General features: G+C 28.2%; 2 long non-coding RNA genes across 3 annotated transcripts; both read left to right on the forward strand.

Annotated features, from left to right (window-relative positions):
- Nucleotides 1-3,224: 3,224 nt before the first annotated feature.
- LOC119662271 lies at nt 3,225-7,078 on the forward strand. 2 transcript variants are annotated; one of them, XR_005250743.1, is made up of 10 exons: nt 3,225-3,774; nt 3,849-3,873; nt 3,975-4,065; nt 5,777-5,849; nt 5,951-6,077; nt 6,136-6,245; nt 6,305-6,535; nt 6,609-6,690; nt 6,745-6,886; nt 6,945-7,078. It is a non-coding gene; the product is annotated as an uncharacterized LOC119662271 (long non-coding RNA). The 2 variants fall into 2 exon arrangements; XR_005250742.1 differs by having other exon boundaries at nt 6,745-7,078.
- Nucleotides 7,079-18,576: 11,498 nt separating this feature from the next.
- Nucleotides 18,577-22,419, forward strand: LOC119662272. The gene is made up of 3 exons (XR_005250744.1): nt 18,577-18,643; nt 21,959-22,105; nt 22,219-22,419. It is a non-coding gene; the product is annotated as an uncharacterized LOC119662272 (long non-coding RNA).
- Nucleotides 22,420-22,995: the final 576 nt, after the last annotated feature.

The following is a 22,995-nucleotide window of genomic DNA, read 5'->3' on the forward strand; positions in this document are numbered from 1 at the left end:
TTTTGTTACATTTGACTTTGTGATTATAACCGGACACTTTGCGTTCACATTGAATCTGTGCGAAGTTCATGGAGATTCAAGTTGCAACATGCTAGTACAGGTCCTCATAAACTCGTGCAACATCTTTAATGTCGGATGTTGCGTCGCATGTGCAAGGTCCCAAATGTAATTTTGTTGTACATTTGTAGTTCAACTTGCATCCTTACGTGCCATTACCATTTTTCTTAGTTGTTGTTGCTATTGTTATTGTTGTTGTTGTTTAATGTTTAATGCATGAAAATTACTAAAAATCTTGTTGAATCGTAATGAGATTCCTTCTATCTGTACAGTGCTCCTTACACGAAAAGGATCTGAAAATATTTAATCTATTCAGAATTGTTAAAGTAATTGAATGATTTGTTCAAAGTTCCTTTCAATTACAAAATTACATTGTCATTCAAAGGATATAATTGAATTAGTTTTATATCAGATATTAATATGACGAGTATTTATTTAAATTGAAAATAGCTCCGTTACTTAAAAAAAAAATTAAATTCAAAATTATTATGAAACATTGGATTCAAAGACTTAACCATATTTATTATATGCAAAAAAAATTATTTTTGGTATTAAAAAATAGAAATACAATATAAAAATAAAGATGTTAAACCAATTAAATGAAAATTAAGATATGTTGAATATATCAAAGTAAATAAAGTTCTTTAAAATAACTGTTTTTAATAAAATCTGTTGTCAAATGGACTTATCCGGAGAATTGAAACATTGCTATAATTTTATTAACTGTTTAGCTGCGTTACATTTTTAATACCGCCTCTAATGCCTGAAAATTCACAACTAAAACATTCACTTTCTACCGATCTTAGGTTTTTATTCAACTTTTTCTAAAATAATAAAATAAGCAGCAGTTGTTATATTAATTTTTATCAAAATATCGAATTCATATTCAAGGAAGTACAGTAATCCCTCCTATAACTCGGTATCCTAATAACGTGTTTTTTTATTACATGATTTTAATCCCCCGTACAACACGACCATTCCCCCATATATCACGGGGATTTGTACAGTTCATAATTAGCTTCGCGTACCTTTGCACGTGTGTAGAACGTGGGTAGAACCCCTATAACGCGTTTTCCTATAATACGAAATCAATCTACCGCGTTATAAGTAGGATTATTGTACTTGTAGAGTGAATTTGAATTATATTGTCAGTTAACTACAATATTTTGCTCTTTGAATAGTGAGAACAGTATAAATAGTGTTCACATTAACAAAAGAAATTTTTAAGTAGACTAATTAAGAGCTTACAGGATTAATACAAAATTTTGTTCGATACGTGGTGTGTTCAAAAAGTAACGAGAACTTTTTATTTTTGAGAAAACTACATGTTACATCAATAAAATTTTGTTATATGTTAATTAAGTGAATTTTTGAATTTATAAAACTAATGTATTTAATCATCAGTGGTCTTGGAATTATTTTTTATATTTAATTATTCGTGAATGAAGTTTCTTCGAACAGTAGCGAACTACAACCACAAAAATTCATTTTATATTATTTTAATTAATTGATTTTTTGGCTGATCATACAGTTATTTCGAGTATTACTAAATATCTTCATCAGAAATAATTCTCGTATTTAAGAGATATGGTTTACCATTCTTTATGGACTTCGGCATAATCTTAAGCCTGTGCAAATTTAAAATAAATGATAAAAAGTATATGGAGAGAAAGAAACATTGCTTGTGATGTTTCCAGGACAACAAATTTCGAGGACAACAAAAAAAAAATAGTTGGAACTGGGACACCAGTTCTGCGTCAATATTTTCTGCATCACTCCAGCACAGGTTAGAGTTTCTCGACCGTCACGAATTTGCGAATTGTACCTGGTTTAGAGAAGCTGATGTAGGTAGACGCTATCTCGTCGGAAATAATAATCGGAGGTAATTATTTCTGTTACTGAATGGAACTCGTTATGTTTTCTAAAATTTTTATGAAGTAATAAATAATGATAATACAATGTAAAGCTTGTATTAAATTAACAATAGATTGATTCACAATGACTTACATGTTGTTAAAAGTTAAGTTAGGTAAATTTACCATTAAACTTTTAGTAAAGTGATCAAGAAGATAGGGTGTCTTCTGATTTTTCATGTATAATGAAGAGAGTGTAAAGGGAGATTATATATTTTATTATATATAAAAGTGTTTACTTAAATAATGGATTCACTTAGATTTCCATTTTAAAATGTTTATTTATGCCTTTATATCTGCTACATTATATGTAAAGCCTCTCTCTTTAAAAAACTATATCATTTCTAAATATATGTTAGAGTCTTTGTATTTCGTATTGTTTACGACTCGAAGCTGCCACAATAATTTCGGCTTAGGCTATTTTAAATTTCTGAACTTATTTATAAAAATTAAAATATACTTAAATATACTTGAATTATTAATAAACAATTAATGCACAATTTTTTTTTTAACAGCTGTCTTTTTTTTTTACAACTACAAAAATGTGAGATTACTCTAAAAATGTTCGATTGTGCAGCAGAATTTGACAGATCGGGAGTGAATCTAGATTGAAGCCAGATTTATGTATCGAAAATGCCATTAATATCATTTTCATATTAAACAACAACAAAACAACAAAATGTGTGAAGACTTACTGAGCATTAAAAAAATCTGGTAGCAAGATTAATATAAAGGCAGAAAGAATCAATCTTGTCTTAATGTAAGTACAATATTTCATATGTGAATTATTTTTTTTGGGAACTCTCACACAAGAGTTTTGTTTGTAATTCTAGCTGTCAAAAATTGACAACTATAATGACAATCAAAACTCTCGTCTGAAACCAGTATTAAAAACAGATTAACTGAGGTGTCCCTACATATTTCAACAATTTTGGACTATTTCGTTATATAGATGTTAGAGATTTGCCTCCTCTTCATTTTAGTTGCTATTTACCAGTAAAATCTAAACATTTTAATCTAAATATATAAGAATTTATGAAATTAATTAAATCCATCTTTGAAATAAATAACTTTAATTATAGTTTAATTCATTGTTTAGTTATAACTAGTATATTCAACTCTAAATATTGGTTTTAATACGCAAATACATTTTTCTACTAATCAACATAGTCAACTTAGAATAAATTAGTTATATTGAAAATTTTCTGTTAAAATTTCATTAATAAATTTTCACATTAAATATTTTCTTTATATTTTCTTAATTAGCATTTTCCAAATTTTTGGTTTTCCTACATATTTCATATACGTCTTCCACTTCTGTGATTTGAATTGCTTTAAAAAGTTTCCGCTTTTGTGCTTAATTTGCATATAATTTTATAACACCAAATTAAGTCTCAACCAATATGGAAAATTTGTTCCAAAGTAGTTTCGCCTTTTGTAAACGCTTTACATGTGGTGAGGCCCCACTTTTATCACGTCTCCCGGTTGGTCAAAATGTTCCATTGGTTGAACGCAATATCGCTTCTGAAGTAGAAAGTGTACGAATTAAGTCTCCACTTTGCTTTGGATTACTAGGCACTACACCGGATTTGGTTACATCCGGAGTTTCACCAATGACCGATTTGAAAAGAATTAATTATACCTCAACCGCTAGAAAGAAGAAGAAAGACAGGCATGGTGCTCTGGCACACTTCAGGAAGTATTTAATTTCAATAACGCCAAAGCCTACGTATGAGGGATATTATCGGTTCAACCAGCAATAGAATTGTCTGAAAGCAATCACAAAGCTCAATTAATGCGATTGGTATGATTTAATTAAGAACTTTTTTATTAAATTATTAAAATATTTTTAAATTGTTTTTTTTTTTATGATTCCAGAGAAGAAAGTTCGATTATTTTTAATGTAAGTTATCAAAATCTATTAACGATTTTTTAATGATTGCTTTCAATTAATTTTATTAATTCAAAATTTTACTAACATATTATTAATTCGATTTATTATAGATTGGTTTTTCTTATGTAATCTTTGAAGAGAATTTATGACTGATCTTCCGTTAACTTGTGAACATCGTGGAAATAAAACCTTTTCTTGAAGGTAATAAATGTAATGATAAAAAAGATTTGTTTTTTTTTGACATATTATTCAATATATTAAATCAATATATTAAAAATTATAAAAACAATAAAAAAACTATATCCTATTATTTATATTACTGCTTTACCTTTAGTTCATGTAAGAATGCTTCTAACAACGTAATTAATATTTTCAAATAATTTTATCAACTTACGCTACTTAACTTAAGTCATCAACTTAATATGTAGAAGAAAACACTCAATTGTCATTTATGGTATTCTATTATTCTATTCTTTATCTATACTTTATGTTACTGTAAGTAACAAGCGTGCAAACCGTTTGTTATAGCACTTTTTCCATCCCATCTTATAGAGATCCATTTGGATCTGCTCATCAAAATAATAGTTTTTGTATAGGTACATTAGTGGTTCATCCATTGTCATAATCCTAGCACTCTTTCATATGTTTTTGATTTGTAGAAACAAAATGAATGCATTGGGTTATTCCCGGTGAACAGTGAATGATTTATTCGTAATTTTCGGTTAGATAGGAAAATAGCCTTCTTAAGCGAAATATTAAATGCCCATATTTCTCAGCATATTTCTACTACTCAAATACTTTTGTATTATTCAGAATTAACTATTCTGCGTTGCTCTTATAAATCTGTTGCCATTTAATTATTGCTTCCAAAAAAACGGGTGACTGTTTGGTAGGTTATCTAGTTCTGTTTTATTGTCATAGATGGTTCATCACTTGTTGTAACCTTACACAGGTTTTTACAAAAGTAACAGAGAAACTGTCAATTATTGCTGATAGTGGATTCACACAAGAGTTTTATTTGTAATTTTAGCTGTCATATTTGTAATTTTAGCTGTCATGTTTGTAATTTTAGCTGTTATTTTTTGTTTCAATTCAAAATGAAAGTCCAGTGTTAAGCATTTTTATAAGCATATTTTTCACATATTTTTCGGTAATATTCTTTTATATTGAAGGAACTAATGCTTAAGGTTGTCCTTATCTTGCAGTCTGTTAATCTTACTAATCTCAGATTATCAGTTTTTCACAGCATCAACTAATTTGGGTAACGTTTACAGGTTTTTATCTTCAACGAACAACGTCTGTGGTTCAATTATCCTTATTTCTAACTGGTTGTTTAGAAAGGTGATGATATCGATATTCCATACAATCTTCACTAGATTCAATTGTACTAGCTTGTATTGACCTAACTGTTCTTTTTTTGTTCGCTTATATCTCAGCTTAAAAGTACCATCAGAATCGGGGAGACGGTATAAGTGACTTCCCTGTTATTGTAGTTATTCTACATGTCATGACTATTAACACATTCACCTTCAATAAATGAACTTAAAACCTTGTTTTCACTGCTTACTCAAGTTAATTACTTGAGTTACTTTAAGATTTTGTCGTTTAAATTGGCACAAGTTACTTGAGGCATGTGAAAGAGCTTTTATATGTTGCAATTTTGCTTACTATATTTTCAAGTCGGTTAAAAAGCTTGGAAGCTCTTTGTGTGGTTAATGAAATTTACTTAGCAACCTCTAGTAACTTAACTGGTTTAACGAAGCCAGTGGAAACATACTATTACACAATTCAAGTTCAAATTATTATTTTAGATAAAGTACTGTTATTGCAAATATTTTTATGCTAATAAATATTATATTCAGATCAGTATTTTTATAACAGCTGCGTGGTATTTTTAATTTATACATATTAGATTTAATAGTTGAAGTCAATATTTTACAATACCGGACTCTCTCTATAATCGTACTTAATTGGTAAACTGATAAGTAAGTATTTCATTTGTAAAAAATGTTTCATGCTTTATTTATTTAGGTTTTTTCTGAATTATTAATTTTAATTCTTCTATTATTTTTAAAATATGAATCAGGTGTATGAATGGCGGTGTATTATTAGATGAATTTCTCTATATATAACATGGCCTGAAACTTAAAATGATTGCTTTGTGATTGCTTTCAAACAATATTATTATAAATTGATGGTCAATTATTTATGCTGTAAGCATTTTCAAATATTTTTAGTTTTATAAATTTTAATTTTGCTCTGTTTTAATAGTGTAAAATTACCGGATGGACCTACTGATTATGACTACTTGGCCAAAAAATGCACCGAAAAGTTCAGAAATAGCGCAGTAATTTTTTTTTTACCTGACTTCACTACATTATGTACTGTTTTTGATCATTTAATTAATTGTTCTACAAGTATAGTTTTTTTTTTATATCAGTAGTGGCAATAGTAATCCGCTGAACAAACGTCTTTCTCGAGTGAATTTATTATTTATGGCCAATTGAACAGGAATTTCACTAGAAAGCTAAGGAATGGCATGGTACTTAGTTCTCTGAACTATTGCACAGCTAATAATTTTAATTTATACGAAAAGTGAAAACCTTACCTACCTGACTTTACTAATTCATATATTAGATTTGACACCAAGATAATTTATAAATAAACGGAGGTATATATATGTATAATATAATATAATTAAATTTATTATGATATATTAAAAAAATGTTCTTCTATTGGAATAGTGGCGCGACATATACCTGATTTAACAAATTTGGATCCTACTGGATTTTTTTAATAATGAATACTATGTGCGTACAACTAATGGTATAAATTATTTTTTTCATTTATTATAAAAATTTGAATTTCATATTTTAATAGTTTATTATTTAATATTGAATACTTGGCTAAAATATTTACAGCGAAGTTTACTGATTTTAAATTATTAATATGTGACCATACTGGAACGGACTTCTACCGGATTTGACTAAACAAAATATATTTTGGGGGATGTGATAAAGTGGTATTAATCGACTATATATAGTTTTGTATAATTTTAAATTGATTGTTGTAATTGTCAGCATGTTTTTATCCTACATAAGTGCAAACACTATTCTAGACTTCTCACTAAGAACTGTTTAAAGGAAACTTAAAAATGAATTTGAAGACCTTATTTCAACGATAATAATTAATATGTGTAGTTAGAAAGTGATTGCTGTTAAAATTTTATGGTTTATGTTTTTAATAATGCATGCAAGTTAATATTTTTATTTTATTAAATTTTTTGGAAATTACGTAAATTTTTGAAGTATAAATAAATTTTTAAAGTATAAACAATGTCTTACTTATGTTCAGAGTATATGTTATTTATTAAAAGCACATAAATATTATATTGAATATAAACAATACCATATTTATTATTATAAAATAAAAAATCATTGATGTCTGGTCTTATAGTAACCCTGTTGTTACTTAACTTAATAAAATGTATATAATTCGAATTATGAAACAGGAAAATGAATTTATATTCGTAAATAATATCAACTCGCAACGAAGCCGCTTTTAAATTATTTTCTTATTTTTATTTAACTTACAATAAACTTAATAGTAAACTCTGAACTTTTATTTATTTGAATTTCTGTGTCAACAAAAACATAAAATGTAATAATACCATGGGCGTCGTATATAGAGAGAGGTTCATTTAAGGGGACCATTTTTTGAAAATTAAACCACTTTTCATCTAAACATATTTATATGAGTAAATTCACAATATCTAGTATAACGTGATTTGAAATATTTTAGGGGAATTGAACATTAAAACCCTCCCCTTTTATACACCATTGGATAATATTAGAAGAAATGTTAAGCCTATAGGGAAACTATTTACTTTTACTAAGAAGTTCTTAGTAAAAGTATCCGACATTATAAATAAATTTCGTTTTACAAATACTAACCGTTCTGGATTAAGTAAGTTTGTCCTTACAAAACAGGATTGAATAACTAAAGTAAATGTAAAAGAAAAATAATCAACAAAGAGAAAAAACTTAAGTGCAGACACACGCTAACATAATTTGTTCCCTTGAGCGTTTATAAAATACATACTAAAAATAAAGTTTTAAATTTAATAAAAGCGGAAGAGCTTCAACATTTTTTCAAAACTGGATTTCCGCTTCCGCTATCGTTATCGCTATTCTAACAATAACAATAACAACAACAACAACAACAACAACAACACCAGCAACTATAATAATAACAATAACATGAGGTTATATGTGCGGCTATTACGAGGGAACACAACAAAAAATCAATAAAATTTCAAGAGCAATCATAGGAGCAGCGAGGCAGTGAGGCAGTGAGTGGCTTCTCTACTGCGAGTTTAAATTTATTTGCACACAAACGTATACGTCGTGTGATTACACAAAGCCGCTGCTCAAATTCACGCACATGTGTCGCTTTTTGCACACACTCACACAAAAACACGTACACTGTACAGTACGTATGTGTTTGCTGGAGTGTTTGTCAACGTTTTTTCTAATTTATTAAGTTCCAATTTAACACAAAACACATAGCATTTACACAAAAATAGATTTATGGGTCGCACTTGAGCCTAGCCGAGCAGTCAATAAAATTGTCTAGCTTTTGCTTCTGGAAAATAATTTTATTGTTATAAACAAATATCTAATAAAAAAATAAATAATAAAAATATAAAAAACAATTACAAATTAAACATATATAAAAAATAATTGTATAAAAAAAATTAAACATAATATATACTAAAATATTAATCTAATATCGCATGTGTCAAATCGTATGCCTATATGGATCAGAAACCTGGCTTGCTAACTCCGAAATCGAAAGAAAATTGCAACTGCGTAACATATTAGACATATGTTGGCCTAGAACGATTTCAAATGAAGAGTTAAGGAGAATAACGCACCAAACAAACTTAAACAACGAGATACGAAGAAAGAAGTATGATTGGATTGGACACATAACATACTGCATAAGCCTTATGAAAACATTGCCCATGCTGCACTTACTCCCATGGGGGTCATGGGACTAGGCACAGAGACAGACCAACAATGACCTGGAGATCGGCAAATCGTGTAACGAGTTAAGAGCAATAGCACAAAATAGAAAAAAGTTAAAAACTTTTGTAGACTCCTTAAACTCTTGATAGAGTATGGAAGTAATAATAATATAGTAACCAATCTTATGTCGAAGAGTAATATTATACTACACCAGAGTTTTATTTGTAATTTTAGCTGTCAATAGTTATTGCTTTCAATGCAAAATGAAAATATTTGACAGCTGAAATTACAAACATAACTCTCATGTGAATCTAGTATTACAGATTGTTTTCGGTGCCGGCTAGAAAATGTCGAGCCGACCATACACAAAGGACGCTTGTTGCTTACTTACTTGTACTTGCAACCGGATTTTATAATCCATTTCAAAACGGCCACTCAACGATAATAAAATACATATTTTAAAAATATATAGTTATTTTTGGCTATTTAATTAGTTACTTTTTATTTTTTTAATGGTATTAGCGTAAACTGGAACTGCTGAGTTAAAAAATGCTACCTTATTTTTCCCGACATCTGCTTCTCTGATAATAACAGTTCAAAGTTTAAAAGTTTTTGTCGCACAGTGTTATTCCTGGTACAGGTACAAGTTAGAGAAATCTATTTTTTTCGGCACTAAAAGTTGCATATTTTGTGTTTATTAGTCTTGTTTTTACTGACACTTTTAACAGAAATTCTTTGTGTTCTGTTTAAGCGCTGATATCAAGTGTGGTTTTTTCGAAGTTACCAGCTCACGGAAGACAAGCGTCCTTTATGTTATCTTAAGATTATAATAAATAAATATATATAATATTTGCTAAGTCATCATATTTAGATTATAATTAATGGAAATATGTATCAGGCATTCTATATGGAGGTTGTTAACTACAAACTACAAAATTGTCTCTAAACATAGTTTTAATCCCAAATTAATTAAAATGCAGGCATCTTAATCTATACGGAGATTTCGTTCTCTATAGAAGAAGTAAAAAATTGATATTTTCACAATAACTAGATATAGACATTTTTATCATTTCTTTCTTTTACGCACTTTACCAGGTCAATTCTGGTAAAGATCGTTAAAAGTCTTTCGAAAGTTTTTTGAAAGATCGAACGAAATACTGTTTGAAAGCACAAAATCCTTTTCAAAAAAATATTTATCAAATGTAATTCATGGTAGAAAGCTGTCTTGTTCTATTTTCTTCTTTCTTTTTTAGCCTTTTGAAAGACCAAGAAGACTTTTTAGACTATTAAAAGACCGCTGACAGAATACGAAAGATCTTTCAAACGACCTTTCGAAAGATTTTTGAGTGTAGTGAAAGGATCAAAGAGTTAAAAGATTTTGAACATGTTAACGTATCCCATTCTGTCCTACCTTCGATTGTTTTTACTTTAAGCTATATATGTATATATTTATCTTTCAGGCAGCAATATATAATTCGATTTGAAACTTCTCGATTCTTTGTTAATATGGTACTTATCCGTTCAGTTTTATCTTATTGCACGTAGTTGTTCTAATGAAAAAGAGTCTACATAATGTGTTTAATATTTCCGCAAGATGTTGTTAGCTTCGGCTTGGATGTTTCTTCAATTATTCCTTCAATTTGGTGTCGCAAATTTTGATCTTTTCACCAGTGTACTCTTCTCTTCTAACATTTATTAAAAATACCACCTTTAAAGGATTATAACTTTATTTTTCGGCTGCTTTTAAATAGTTGAAGCTCACCATCATTTTAATTCTGTTTTTACCAAAACCAATAATTGAACCTCAAAGGTTGTTCGAGAAACAATTCCTTTACGAAGTTTAATTACAACATAAGTTTGTATATTAAATCATGATGAACAATGTTCTCAAGAGTCAAATTATTTACATTTACAAATATATTATACAACTTGTAAACTTGTTGAGAATTGTGATTAAAAAAAACTTTTTCATTGGTTTTTTACTTAACTGTATTTAGTAATTGAAACTATCTAAAGAAAAGGCATTAAATCCTTTAACAAGAATTAAGATCTTAAACCTAAATCTATTTACAACGAACTAGCAATTATAGTTTAAATCAATTGTTAACAAACGTTTAAATATAAATATAAATATAAATATAAATATAAATATAAATATAAATATAAATATAAATATAAATATTAAATATAAAATATATAATATAAATATAAATATAAATATAAATATAAATAATTAATATAAGAATATAAATATAATATGAATATAAAATAATAAATAATAAGTATAAAAATAAATATAATATATAAATATAGAATATAGAATATTGAATATAAATTAAATATAATACTATAATATAAAATATAAATATAAATATAATATAATATAAATATTAAATATAAATATAAAAATATAAATAATATAAATATAATATTAAATATAAATATAAATATAAATATAAATTAATATTAATATAATATAAATAAAATATAAATATAAAATATAAATACTAAATATAAATATAATATAATATAAATAAAATATAATATAAATATAATATAAATATAAATATAAATATAAAATATAAAATATAAATATAAATATATAATATAAATATAAATTAAATATAATATAAATATAAATATTAATATAAATAATAAATAAATCATATAAATATAAATAAAATATAAATATAAATTGATAAATATAAATATAAATATAAATATAATAATATAAATATAAATATAAATAAAAATATAAATATAAATTATAAATATAAATATAAATATAAATATAAATATAAATATAAATATAAATATAAATATAAATATAAATATAAATATAAAATTAATAATTTATGAAAGTTAAGTTATTATTAAATAAATTTTTATATATCAAATATTTTTCGTTTTATAAGATTTTTAGTTTTTTAAGATATAAACTAAATTTGGAATTAATTAATATTAAAAGTTTTTTAGTTTTATAAGATATTTATAAATAATTTAGTGTTTAATAATTCTAACCTACAAACAAATTAATATAAATTATTATTTATTTATATTAACTACCATATATGCTTTGGATTAGAAATTATTAAAAAATGTGTTATATTTTATTTTCTGAATGTTAAATGCATATTTGACTTTAATTTATTTAAATTCGAGAAACTAAATAATAATGATTAAATCAATATATGTGTATAGGCTAGATATCTTATAAAACGAAAAGTATTTGATTTTTAAAACTTTATTTAATATAGAATTATGTTAAATTTAAATGAAGAATTCGGAAAATATCATATTTGCCTCTTATCTCTTTTTGAAATTTTATTTAATTATACTTTTTATTAAAATGCCACTGTATATAGTCTGGAATGATTACTTACACAAAATAGAAGCTAGTATCTTATCTTTAGTAGCTAGTATCCTTAGTATCTCAAAGTACAAAAATAATCTTCGACATTGTCTTACACAAAGACATCCAACATATAACGAAAAATATCAATTAAAATAATCTCAATAAATCTCTAAAGAAGTTTGGTGAGCTTGTGAAAATTTGTGAAAATTTTAACATAATATATTCACGTGACATACGAAACCCACATGGAACTATTTTAAAATATTACCAATTGACATACATTTATGGTTTCTATAATACAATAGAATATGTCTTTCTTTAAAAACAATGATGGTTTGAATACCATAATAAATATTTGACTAACGTTCAGTACTTGATGCCTGAAGTTGGGATGGAAGTTTAATTGATTGATGATGATTATTTGTATGTGGTTTCGTTTATCTCTTAGCTAATTCTTATTATATGACAGACGCAAAACTCAAAAGTAAATAAAAAACTGAAACTAAAAATTTCTGCAATAAATAATTCAACCCGGAAGGTTGTTCTTAAAGCAATTCCTTTACGAACTTGCTTCAACTCAAAATTTCTGTATCAAATTATAATAAATGTTATTTTAAATCTTAAGCTATTTATGATCATATATTATTCAACTTTTAAACTGGGTGAGAATTGTAATTAAAAATCACTTTGTTTTTTACTTAACAGTATGTTTTTTTTGAGTTTCTTTTTAGAAAAAACCTTAGATTTTTTAACAAGAATTGAAAACTTGAACCTAAATTTAAGTAAAATAATTTAACAAGTATACTTTAAACTAATTGTTAACAAGCGTTCGAATAATTTGAAAATTTAAAGAATTTATTTTGACGAATACCTTTATAATATATGTACTTTGAAACGAATTAATTGATTTTTTTTTAAACATGAAAACGAATAACAACATATTTTTAATCTTGTAAAGATATATAATGATTGCCAATAGTCGACAGATGGCATAACCCAAAGCTACTTGTGTCTTAGACTATATGCAACCTTACATATATAATATATAAAACAGCAAAAAATTGTAGAAAGAAATAAATCCTTAACAAAAGAAAAATAATACATTTAAGCAATAATTAAATTTAATCAATAATTAAATTTAAACTTCTCCTAATTTCTAATTGAAGTAGTAAGAAAAGAAAGCTACAAATTCTAATAGTTGGTTGTTTGCGGGCAAGGGCTAAGATTACCCTGCAACCTTTTGTTATGATTGTCTGAGGTGATTTGATCTTTTCAAGTTTCTGACTAAACAGTTGATATGGACATACACTTTTTCTAATTTTTGAAAATTCTGATTTAACCAAAGGTACTTAAAAGCAACATTTGACGCAAATCTACAATATTAGCTCATTATTTTTGATGTTCCTCGATACTCTAGCGATTACCTTTATTATATTTGATTGAGTTTTTTGTAAAAAATCAATATTTAAAACACTTATATTGCTATATTATAACTAAAAACATTGCCTTATAATATAACTTTATACGCTGAAAACAAATTATCTGTTGAGAAGTCAATGGAGCCTATCTCTATTGATTCTTACCTTTTTGTTTCTATATACTTAAACACTATTAATCTTCTTTCTGGTAAGTACCTACATAAGTGACGTTATCTGCTTCGGGTATGGAGGTTACCACATTTAAATATAAAAATGTGGTGTTATCGCCGTCTATTGAAAATATCTTCTACTGATAGAGTTACCAATGAAGAATGCACCAAGAAAGAGAATTGCTAAAAACCATGAAAAAGTAAAAAAAATCATACTTGGAACACATAAAACGTGCACCCAAAGACGAAGTATTGCAACTTATACTACAAGGTCGTATAGAAGGTCGCAGAGGTGTTGGGCGGAAACAAGTCTCATGTTTAAGGAATATCCGTAACTGAACAGGACTTTGTAATATTGGCGAATTGTTATACTCTGCGGGATCTAGAGAGTTATACACAGCGATAGTAAATAACATATCGGAAATGTTAAAAGTTAAATGTCAGGTCTTATGATTAGTTATAAGTATTATTAAAGAAAATTTGTAGTATTGAAGATTTAAATTGAAAATTAAGTGAAAATTAACCTTTTATTAATAAATGCGACCGCTGACACTCAAAGTGAGTAGGCAATCTAAGAAGACGAATTTAATTATTCGTAAATAATTTTTTAAAACTGCAAGTACAAGGGATTAAACTCGTACTCGATTTGTATGTTCTCACTTTTTTTGGAATGTTGGAAATGTGTTGTGCAAGTTTATTAAGAAATTTACTTGCTGTGTTTATATTAGAACGAAATCATAAACCAGCTATAGATTAATTGAATTAATTAATTATATTTATTTTTAATTGTTATAATTTCAATACTATTCTGTTTGTGGAGGCATTATTTGTTACATACTTTTATATTATTCTTTCTCATGTATAGAACCTAATCTAGGAACGTAATATGGAGTAAGTCATGCTTATGTTACTCCAGATTACCATACTTTTTTAATACAAATTGTAATTTTACGTCAAGTATGGCGGTAGTGACTATTATAGTTAATAGAAACTAGCTTATTTAGTACTGAGGTTTCAAAAAACTGTTTCGGGTATTGGAAACGCTATTTAGTATGATTGCTGGTAAAGCACCACTTTTTAAAGTCGATGTGTTATGATGGCACGTTAGTTCACTGATTTTCATACGTCATTGACTGGTCCTTTTTCTAACAAAAGGATGTGATTTTAAAGTTAATTTAAAGCTTCTAAAATAGTTTTAGGATGTTACAAATTTGCATTATCTTCGGCAAACCTAAAAGTGACTAGATGATGACTTGTACGGGAGTATCTGATGTAGATTAAACCTATAAAAAAAGACCAAACTTCAAGACTTAAAGTAATACCAGCATTTATAGTTCAACGCACTGAGGAAAATGATTTGCACTTTACACAAAAATTTCTCGATGGTAGATGAGACTTAAACACTGGTTCTATATTGGTTACAATAGGTGTCTATATAATTTTATGAAAAAAATATCAAATGAAGTTTAAATTTATTATGAAATTCCAAATCATGTGATTCGCTTCTTCGGGAAACTCCACAGACTTGACTTTGTCAGCACCAATGTAGTTCTGATTTTTTTTTGAAAAATAAGTCATTTTTTCACATTTTATTTAATATTTGAAATTTTTATACATTTCCGTTTCATTTAAATCTAAACTAATTTTTGTTGTCCATCATACAAATGTAAATTGTTGTTATTGTATTTCCTAGTACAACCTGGCTCTGAAAACAATGCTCCTACTTTTTTTAAATTCATAGTCGAGGACTATCATAATTAATAAAAGAAAAAAAAACAAAATATAATCCTGTAAAAAAAAATCGAAGCTTTCAGATGAGACCCACAGAGAGACGCTTGTTGTTATTGTATTTCCTAGTACAACCTGGCTTCGAAAACAATGCTCATACTTTTTTTAAATTCATAGTCGAGAACAATAATAATTAATAAAAGAAAAAAAAAACTAAATATAATCCTATAAAAAAAAATCGAAGCTTTCAGATGAGATCCACAGAGAGACGCTTGTTGTTATTGTATTTCCTAGTACAACCCGGCTCTAAAAACAATCCTCCTAATTTTTTTAAATTCATAGTCGAGAACAATAATAATTAATAAAAGAAAAAAAAAAAACAAAATATAATACTATAAAAAAAATTGAAGCTTTCAGATGAGACTCACAGAGAGACGCTTGTTGTTATTGTATTTCCTAGTACAACCCGGCTCTGAAAACAATGCTCCTACTTTTCTTAAATTCATAGTCGAGGACTATCATAATTAATAAAAGAAAAAAAAACAAAATATAATCCTGTAAAAAAAAATCGAAGCTTTCAGATGAGACTCACAGAGAGACGCTTGTTGTTATTGTATTTCCTAGTACAACCCGGCTCTGAAAACAATGCTCCTACTTTTTTTAAATTCATAGTCGAGGACTATCATAATTAATAAAAGAAAAAAAAACAAAATATAATCCTGTAAAAAAAAATCGAAGCTTTCAGATGAGACCCACAGAGAGACGCTTGTTGTTATTGTATTTCCTAGTACAACCTGGCTTCGAAAACAATGCTCCTACTTTTTTTAAATTCATAATCGAGGACTATAATAATTAATAAAAGAAAAAAAAACAAAATACAATCCTGTAAAAAAAAATCGAAGCTTTCAGATGAGACCCACAGAGAGACGCTTGTTGTTATTGTTATTATTATTGCTTTATTATAAGACGCCGCGGCGCAGTGCCTTATCACAAAATAGCAATTTCATTTTAAACAAACAAACAATATGTGTGTACATATATTCACCCAGGAAACCAAATACAAAATAAATACACGCCGTGTGGGCAGGCAAAAGTGGGGGAATATCATAAAATTCAATGTACCTTTTTGCCACAATTGAATTGCTGACAATTATTTCCGGTATTTCACTTCGAACAATTCATTACAGTGTAGAAATAAAACGGGAAATAAACAATACCAAAAAAAAGAATGTAATGAAAATGAATATATTTTTACATTTTTCCACAATTACTTTGCATAGAAATGTTACAATGGAACGCAATAAAAGTTTACAGGTAAGTGATTTTGAAGCAATTTGCAGTTTATTTGCTTGCCTGCAAAGCAATGCCGTCGAATGTAAGTGTTCGCGCTAATGTTTGTATTTGCTTTGTATAGGTGCTGCTATGAGCTTCTGAAGGGAAGCAAATTATCTGTAAGAAAAAATTATGTAAAAAAACATCAACGCGAGCGAGTCTTCTGTAAGCGTACATGTAACGTAACGTTTCTATGTTTGTTTAGTAGTGAAGTGTGGATTTAACAATCATGTTTGTGTGCGTAAAATGCTTTGTGTGGCATACTGAGTAAGAATGTATGTGACGTTTGTGCGTGTATGTGTCGAACTGTTGTTGAGTGAACTTAAGTAAATTCAATTTATTTAAAAGCTTGTCAACAAGAGGTGAAATAAATGTTTTCATTTTGAGATTTTTATAGGGCAGAGCGGTTAGGAGATGAAGCAATAAAAAAAGATTTATTTCCGAATTGCCGCCTTAGAAAAAAATCCACATGAATATTTCAAATACTTAAAAAAATCATCTATAAATAAATATTTCATGTTTTTTTTTTCAAGAAACCTCTTGATTTAAGATTTTTACACTTAACATTTCAAAAATGATTAATTCCTGCTCCAAAGAGCTATAAAATGCATATCAAATAAAATAGAATTAGATAAAAACCAAAAAACCAAAAAACCAAAAATAAGAGAACATAGTAAAATAAAACCGCGCTAAGCACTCAGATATGAAAAAAAATGTACGCTCTATGGGTCGCTTATCCTAACTATGCCTTTTTATGGCGCCGAAACACGGGAATGTTACAGAAAAAAAAACCGAAAGAAATTTGATTCTCTACGAGTTGACAACGACTATTGTATCCAAATGAATCACGAGCCTTAACAGGATATTAACAGAAAATTCACAACCAGTGGCTTCGCTGGCTTGGGCATATCGTGGGATATGTGTTGATGCTCCAACGAAAAAGGTGTTTCAAGCGCCAGTTGGAGTAAGAAAGTATAGACCACTTATCTCGTTCTACAATTGTGGTTTTGTTTGATCCTGCTCCTGATCCTGAGAGTTTATACATAATTAAACTCCTTTTGCAATTGTGCGTAAATCCCATCCGTTTCATCAATAATACCAAAGCTCATAACAAAATTACGTCTGTCTTCGGCTTTGCAAGTCAAATTTGCTTGTTAAATACTAAGTCCTTTTGCTCTCCTTCGACCTTTGTTTACTGGAATGGGGGTTACATTCGCTGATCGCGGAAGGTGGCTGCAATCTTCCACAACCATTCCTAATAGATGGTTTTTGGGGGGTTTTTTAAAAAAAAAAAGAAAGAACGCGTATAGATAGCGTCTCCGATGAGAAAACACTAATTGCACTTGATGTACGAATGTGCAGAAGACGTGCACGTAGCAGACGTACCTAGACAGGAATACTGCATCAGACCGAAACTTAGCAACGGGTTGTTTTTGCCATTGAGATAAATAAAACTCTAAGAAATTATGAAAGTCATATCTAATAATACAAAATTTTTTAATTTTTTATTTCAAATTCAGTATTTTTTATATAAAATATCCTTTTAAAAACTTTTAAAAAATTATTAAATTATTTGAATTTATTATGAAATTCCTATATTTTGATATTACGAATATCAAAATTTCAAAATTGTGGTAACTTTTTCCATTTACAAAGAATGCATCCAAACTGGCTGGAGCCGAGAAGACAAATAGATTTGTACTTGATGATCTCTTTCATCGAGGTAGGAGTTACAACATTCCTGAGGTAAGAAACACTTATTTTAAGATGCGATTGAAATCTAGTAGACACCACTCGGTACTGTTTGGAGTAAATCTGATTGTAAGTGAGTTTCAATTACGATACGCGGCTTTGCTTTTTTTATATTAAGGTTTCTTGTGAAGAGTGTGGCAGTAAAACAATGAAAAATAGTTAATTGTGGTTAGCGGAAGAATTTCTTACAGGCTCTCATCGCAATCAATCAATTAACTTATTAACTAACTAACTATAAATAGAAAGTGGATAGCATGATTAAAGTACAACGTTTGAAGTCTATAACGTATAAAATTTATTCAAAAGACTGCTACTTTAAAGTCAAAACATATTTATAGCCCAAACAGTCAGCAATAACTAATACTTTTTAGTTGCTAACAGTTCACGTATACCACCCTGTACAAAGACTTTAAATATCTGTGGTAATGTTTTTTATTTACTTGTTCAACATTCCAACACAAGTAAATATTCAAATTAAATAGATAGTACATTTATAGTATTTTGTTTATAAGATACAATTTTAAAGTTATTGGCATGTTTTAAGTATGGCATTGAACCGAAATTCTTTCCGTTCCTGGTTTTCGTTCTGGTTCAAGAGAAAAAAAATATGTCGGTTCGGTTCCAGTTTTCGTTCCGACAAAAATATCGGTTTTTTCGGTTTTCGGTACGGTTCCGTGTCAATACTAAAAGCAAAGTTATTTCCAAAAATCATACTATCATCTAATTGATCATTAGATTCACATTCAACTTCAAAATAAGAAAATATTCTTCTAGGTATTTCTATTCCTAATGTATTTACGAAAGAAATCATATTCGCTCAATTATCTATACTAATCGAATAGATTTGTTGGGCATCAGTTTTGTATTTTTCTAAGACTTCTTCGACCATGTTTTTGATATAAATTCCAGTATGTTTACCTTTCAATTCCATTATTCCCAACGTAAACAAATTTATTTTACCGTCTAGAAGCAACTGTGCTTTGATTCCCAAAATTGATTTATTTAATCGAGTAGCTAGGTCAACTTTTAAAGAAAACATTTTATTATCTAAAACTGTAGGTATTTTAGTTATAATTTTAGAAGCCGTCTCACATATTAACAATTTAATGTTTTTGGCATTAATTGAAAAATTACTGATAATAGCAGTCACTATTGGGTCCATTATTCGTTGGAATCCTGAATAGTCCAACATTTCAAACGAACACCTATTAATGGTAATAAGTTTTAGTGAATTTAAAGTATTTTTCACAAAAGTAAATAAATAAAAAATCAACAACTGAAGAAAAAGATGCACAGATATCAAACTATATGGTGTTAAACCGAAAAAAACCAATATATTTTTTTCGGTTCGGTTCTGGTTTTCGTTCGGTTCGGTTCCGGTTCGATGCCCTGGTTATAAGTTTATAACAAGAAAGAATGTTATTTGACTCCAAAATTTTTCTTTTATTTTTAACTGTCATGACGTCAAGATGGTCGTCGAATTGGGCTGTTATACATTGGCGTTTATAATGTCAATATCTTTTCAAACCGCCTTAACCTTCAAAATATTGCTTTAAATTTGAATAGAATAAATTAAGATAAAAACTCTAGAACTGATATAGAAGAGTTCGTGACTTTAAGCGAATTATTAATGCAGTGTCAGATACTGTGTGAACTTAATGTTCAAAAACTTAATGTGCTAAAACATAAAGCCTGCTAAATAATTGAATTTTATACTTTGCGATAACTGTAGTCAATCTTTTTTACTCTTGTAAGTAATTCCACTTTGAACACGAAAAGAAAGTTATTGACAGTCTTTCTTCGCTCACCTACAAAACTTCTTGAAAACTTTTAATTTGTTTCGAGTGCAATCCATAGACAACTTCAACTCTTGAACTCGGGCTGTTGTGTTGTTGTGTTCATTCGCACTACAGATAATGCAGTTGTTCACATTCTTACTTGTTTATTTATTTATTTTTCTTTTTTTTTTGTAAATAATAGTTGTAACTATTACTGTTGTTCAAAATTTGTAGTCGCGTTCGGATGAAACTTGCTACAACATTCCAAATGTTGTTACATTTATGTCCGCCTCAGTAGGTTGTGGAACAGCGTCATACAATTTACTTCGTCATTTCCTGTCATTTAGTTTTGGTTTGAGTTTCAGTTTTAAATCGCTGGGGTAATCCTATCCTATAATTTCAGTCCATTTATTTGTTGTGTCTGTTGCGGGAATCAACTTTCGTTTAATATGACGCCGCTGTGTCAGTGACATTAAATGCAGGTTGCGAATTGCAGAGGTAAGTTTAGTCCAACTCCTTTCCAACTCCTGTTCTCACTGAAGTTCATTGCAGTGATGGTTATGATGAAAAATGTTTGATATTTAATGACAAAAGTATGTAGGTAAGTTGCAAGTTGTAGGTTGCTCAAGTATCTGGGTACTGATAGTGAAACCATTTCAGTAATGTTTCCTGCGGGGTAAATTTTTTAAAAGACCGTTGAAAAGATATAATATGAAGTAGATAAATATATAATAAACTTAATTAATAACACACAATATGAGTATGCTTTGAATTCAAAAATGCAGAAATAACATATTGTTAATATTTAAGATTTAAAAAGCCAAAAACATAACAAAATATGTTTATACATATAATATACATTTGTATTTGTTTAAAGTCTCAAAATAGACATACTTAAATGATAAGCTTTAATTTTTCCTGTTTCAATTGCATTGAAGTACTATGAGAAGTTTTTTAATTATAAATTGCATTTTAACTTCAGTAAACCCCTCCTTGGGTGAGGGTTTAACCATTTTTACTGATGGGTCAAAAACTAGAAGTAACGCAGGAAATGGAGTTCACTATATACTCTTATTATAGGCTTTCAGATCACTGTAGTGTTTTTCAGGCTGAAGTGATTGCTATGAGGCAAACTTTAGCTTGCCTAGCAGTAAATAATATACTTTATAGCTATATATACATACTATCGGATAGTCAAGTTGCTTTAAAGTTCTTGAGCTTGGTCCAATTTACATCTGAGACAGTCTTTGACAGTCTTTAATCTGGATTCTTGTTCATAGGAAAATGTTCGGCAAATGCAAAGTAAACGAGGTGCTTCAGAAAATCAGTCAGAATAACTGAAAAATCCGAGCATCTTGCAAACTGGCATTGAATTTTTTCCGTGCCGAACTTTTTAATAAAAGATGGGAAGATTCAACGGTATGCAGGCATCTGTTTGCAATTTGACCACGCTACAATTAAAGTAAATCAAGCTCTCTCATTAAGAAACCCTGCCTTGTAATAGGTTTACTTACAGGTCATTGTATTTTAGGTAACCATTTCAGAAGACTAAATCTCTCCTTTAACCATACCTACCGTAATTGTGGAACCAAATTGGGAATTGGGGAACCAAAGAATCGCCAAGGCCTGAGCGACCTTTACATGTGGTATTAAGACAGAATATACATTCCGAACAAAGGTAAGCATTCAAAATAAAATTTTTTTATTTTTTTAATAATTAAAATATCATTCATTAATACATTAAAAAAGTACTTTATGCATATAGTAATATAAGAAATGCTTTTTTCATAGAATGTATAATTTGAAGACAAAGAACAGTATCTTAAGCAATAATCCAGATATATGAAGCTGTCTAATGGACCTTTTATATTTATAACCATTTCGATTTCCAAATCTCTGGCTCTAATAAAACTTCACAAGCTTCGGAGATGTTAACGTGAAAACCCTAATATCGAAATTACCAGAAATTTGGACATAGGGTATAACCAGGCTTTTGATTTTTAAGCATTCAAAAAAAAATATATTAGGAAAATACATAATTCTAATTAATAACTAAATTTTGTTTGTGTAAATCTTTTGTTTTGAAACATTTTTATGAAATTCAACAGAAATACACGATTTTATTAAAACTATTATATTCAGACCCAAAAATGTATTTGTTTTAATTTGCAGCAAATCTTTGAACTTGCAGAAGAAGCAAATTCAATTCTTCAAACTAGAATGGTCTTGATTGGAAACGAAAGTAGATAAAAATTTATTAATGTTTCAATGTTTACTTTGCGTTTCGTTTTTTATGGAGGGTCTGCCATTTTCGAAAGATCCTATTAATGAAAAACCTAAGCAACCGCCTTTACTAATAACCACGGAAAGACAATGTTCTAGATGTGTACGTTAGGTTACGGTGCCCCCTGCCACAGTGACCTAACCTAAAATACAATGAACTATCAATGGTGAATTGAACCGTGCTTTAGCTTTAATTTGGCAGAGACATAATAAAACAATATTATTATGTAAGTTTAGTATGTTTTGTTCTAGTTCATTACATTTAAAACTACTTGGGGTCCATGA

This window comes from Teleopsis dalmanni, chromosome X (genome assembly GCF_002237135.1).
Source record: "Teleopsis dalmanni isolate 2A chromosome X, ASM223713v2, whole genome shotgun sequence".
In the NCBI taxonomy this organism is placed as follows: domain Eukaryota; kingdom Metazoa; phylum Arthropoda; class Insecta; order Diptera; family Diopsidae; genus Teleopsis; species Teleopsis dalmanni.